Source organism: Erpetoichthys calabaricus, chromosome 4 (assembly GCF_900747795.2).
Source record: "Erpetoichthys calabaricus chromosome 4, fErpCal1.3, whole genome shotgun sequence".
Classification (NCBI taxonomy): Eukaryota; Metazoa; Chordata; class Cladistia; order Polypteriformes; family Polypteridae; genus Erpetoichthys; species Erpetoichthys calabaricus.
This window is the reverse complement of record NC_041397.2, coordinates 78,522,846-78,527,134: the sequence shown is the minus strand read 5'-3', so window position 1 is coordinate 78,527,134 and position 4,289 is coordinate 78,522,846. Positions and strand designations below refer to the sequence as shown.

General features: G+C 37.8%; 1 pseudogene; it reads left to right on the top strand.

The window, feature by feature from the left end:
* The first annotated feature begins 1,930 nt into the window (after positions 1-1,930).
* LOC114651489 (uncharacterized) lies at positions 1,931-2,064 on the top strand (annotated as a pseudogene).
* Positions 2,065-4,289: the final 2,225 nt, after the last annotated feature.

Below are 4,289 nucleotides of genomic sequence, written 5' to 3'. Positions count from 1 at the left end.
GGATGGTCTTTTTCACTTTTCCTTATAATTATTTTTATTACCATCTAGTGTTCTATCTAACATTTTTTCACATACTGGCTGGAGTTTCAACAGAATGTGTAATCTCAGTAAAGTATCACACTATGAGATTCCTGTGTTCAGAAAATTGAAAGGGAACTATTTAGACTAACATGACTTATGTAGAACAAGGTAGAGAGGATAGAGTGAATGAAGGAACAGCTGAGTACATCAGCAGTGCTAGAAGAGATGTATCAGAATGCACAATATATGATTCTTTAATATTAATGGTGTTTGCTAGACAATAATTCAACAAAGTTAATATAAAGAAAGTGTGGGTGCACTGAGAGGTGGCATGTAAAACTGAACAACAGTGGATTGGAAAAGCATTGTCTGGTTTGATGAATCTCTTGGGTCTAGGATTCCATCCTGTCAGATGTCAACAGTGCAGGTGGTGTAGTGGTGGTGTGACACTGTGGGTTATATTGTCATGGCATACATTAAATCACAGTAATACAATTAAATTCTGTAAATTCAGTATAATGCAGTCACCTCCTCAGTAACTAGATTGAAATCAATTTGTGGGAGGAGGTGGAATGAGTTATTGAAGTACAGATCCAGATTCATTTAATTTACAATGGTACATATCAGAATCATAATGGGTTAGCATCCCTCTGCAGAATGGTGACATTATCTCACAACTCAGTAAAACAGATTCACTCCTTAACTGTATCACCCTATAAATGGGGTTTAATCAGTAAAAAATTATTTTGCTAATGCTATAGATCTCTTGTGTACATTTCAATTACATTGCTAGTCTTAACTTCTACAATTAACATTGATATTTGCTATCAATGAGTAGCTGGTTGTTACCTGTGTGTTAGATATTAAGGGATGAGCATAGTTTACCGAGTAATCAGGTAACCAGGAAAGAAGATGTTACTGTCTTCATACATATTTTAACTGATAATATTGGCATTTATTCAGTACGGTTTAGCAACATAATATGTGCATGTCACTCATCCTTTATAATGGCTGATGATGTCCAATTTGGCTCTGCCCTTTCTCTCAAAGCAGCATCACAGTGCACTCTCCAGTTAGGAAGAAGAACAGCAGTATCACCAGATTAGGATGGGATCTGAAATGTCTAGACAAAACTATTTTCCCATGTTACTGAATTCCCATTTTAAAAATATCTATGTGAAAAAATACCATTTGAATATCTAAAGCAAATTTTCTTTAGATAGATAGATAGATAGATAGATAGATAGATAGATAGATAGATAGATAGATAGATAGATAGATAGATAGATAGATAGATAGATAGATAGATAGATAGATAGATAGATAGATAGATAGATAGATAGATACTTTATTAATCCCAAGGGGAAATTCACATCCTCCAGCAGCAGCATACTGATAAAGAACAATATTAAATTAAAGAGTGATAACAATGCAGTTATACAGACAGACAATAACTTTGTATAATGTTAACGTTTACCCCCCAGGGAGGAATTGAAGAGTCGCATAGTGTGGGGGAGGAGCGATCTCCTCAGTCTGTCAGTGGAGCAGGACGGTGACAGCAGTCTGTCGCTGAAGCTGCTTCCCTGTCGTTAGATGATACTGTGCAGTGGATGCAGTGGATTCTCCATGATTGACAGGAGCCTGCTCAGTGCCCGTCACAGATGTCAAACTGTCCAGCTCCGTGCCTACAATAGAGCCTGCCTTCCTCACCAGTTTGTCCAGGCGTGAGGCATCTCTCTTCTTTATGCTGCTTACCCCAGCACACTACTGCGTAGAAGAGGGTGCTCACCACAACCGTCTGATAGAACATCTGCAGCATCTTATTGCAGATGTTGAAGGATGCCAGCCTTCTAAGGAAATATAGTCGGCTCTGTCCTCTCTTGCACAGAGCATCAGTATTGGCAGTCCAATACTTACCTGGCAGGGGAGATACCATGATCACTAAGGTGGTTCTCCCAGGGCGAGGCTCATCCATTACACTCCGGGTGTGATGACCCCTGTGATTTCCCCAAATGCGGGAAACTAGGAGTTAGAATTAGGAGTGCAGAGAAGCAAATACCAAACTTAACCAATACCATTTTCTTCCAAATGTAGCTACATTTTAAAAAGAGCATCACATTCATGCTTATTTTTGGCATAAAAGCTGAAGGACTTCTTCAAATGTTTTGGGCAGAAAGAATTCCTTACCATCCCATCTACAAGGAGATTCACTCAAAAGAGGCCCCAAATATTCTGCAATCTGAAAGAAACAATGTGTAATGTGCTCCTCAGTATATAGAGCTTTGAACAAGCTGGGATGCCCTTACATCGAAGTGATGAGGTAGGCGCCGGACAGCAGTCATAACATTTAACCTTCGTTTATAACTTCTGGGTGCATACTGCCCGTACCCCTTCACTCAGCCACTCGACTTCTCATCAGGATGGTGGTGTACAGTATTGTGCAGCGTGTCTTCATGGTGCGAACCTATTGGGTCAATAATTAATTTATGTGATGTCAGAATCAAATGGATGATCGTGAGTTAACAGAAGGTTACTTCCAGCAAGATGAAGCAGCATGTTACATATCAGCAAGAAGCGTGGCAGAAACTGAGTCGTTCGGCAACAAGGTGGTTTTAAAAGGGCTTTGGCCACCACAGTTGCTGGATCTGACACCACCAGACTTCTTCCTTTGGAGTATGCTCAAAGGAAATGTCTATCAGAATAAGCCATGCACTGTGGAAAATTTGAAGGAAAACATCCAACATGAAATCGTTGGTATTCCTCCGAGACACTTGCTGATATGTTCAGAAACATGGAGCGCTGCGTTGAAATGTGTCTGGCAGGAAACAGAAACCACTTTCAGCATTGCGTGTAATGCAATCGATTACACATACAAGGTATATAGCATATTTTTTTGGTTCAGATTGCTTCATCCTAACAGGAGTTACAACAGAATATTTGGGGCCTCTTTCGAGTGAATCTCCCTGTATTAGAACTAGTGAATTGCCAGCTTAAGCATCTACTGTATTTCTGTGGGATCTTTTTCAAAAAATAAGTAAAGTACAAGGGATGTTCAAAAAGTTTCTGCACTTTTATATTTTCATTGGAAATGGGAGGAGTAGTAATTGGGCATTAAAAAGTTGTTGCAACGCTGGGAAAATTGCATCGCAAACGAAGATGACGATGTAGAAAGGTGATGTAATTTGTTTTTAAAATTTTAAATAAACATATTTTTAAAAAGTGCAGAAACATTTTGAACATCCCTCCTAATTACAAAGTGGCCCAATATAATTTTTTTGCACATTTTTGTTCATAGTCTAATTATTAAGCTGTAGGCCATGGTAACAGAAAAAAAGCAGTTAAAACATACTTTAGGTGATGAATGCATAGATATGATCATTTAGATGTTCTGACACAGGTATCATGACAAAGTGACTAGCATGTATTCCTTATTCAGGACATCCTGGCCCACTCAGCTTTTCAGTTTTCATGTTCACCTCATGTTCATTGAATTTCCCTGGGTATTTTGATTTTCTTCCACATCTCGGACATGTATGTCACGGTAACCCACCACTCTAAACCAGTCTGGTATGAGTGAGTAGAGGTGTGTGCAAGCACATGTCCTGTGACAGAGTGGTGTTCTAAGTGGAACTGCCGCCAACCCCCTATAACACTATAAAGGAAAACTTAATGTTGGGCAATGGAGAGAGAGATAGAAATACTTTCCTGTGTTACTTAATTTGCAAAAACTATAAACCGGTCTACCTGTTATTAGCATAAACAGCAGATGGTGCAAGTAGACTTCTAATTAATAATAAACAAATAAATAAACCAATTGAAACTTAACATATGATGCGTAGTAGCTTAATCTCATGGGTTTTGAAGAAAATAAAATTTGCAGCCTTCCAATTTCTTCTTTAATAGCTTTCATTTCTTACTGTAGGTTGGTAAATTGTAGATAGGATATTGTGCTTCCAAAATACCACAGGGAATAAATTCCTAAAAATTGTAGGTGGTATTAAAGTAACAGGTTAATTTAAATTCTTTGAAAAAGTGGGGTCTTGTATAAACTACAGGAGAACCAGAACAAGTGACAATGAGCAACCCAATTAAGAAAATAGAACAGGGTTTTTAATATGATTTTATTTTTGGAATGGAACCATAAATGTACAGTATGTCTGAATAAAATACTTTTATTTTTAAGTGCAGTGACTAATGAAAAGACACACGGACTCATTGTATCAAGAATCCTAGTAAAAAATAAAAGAAATATTATACATTTATTTAAA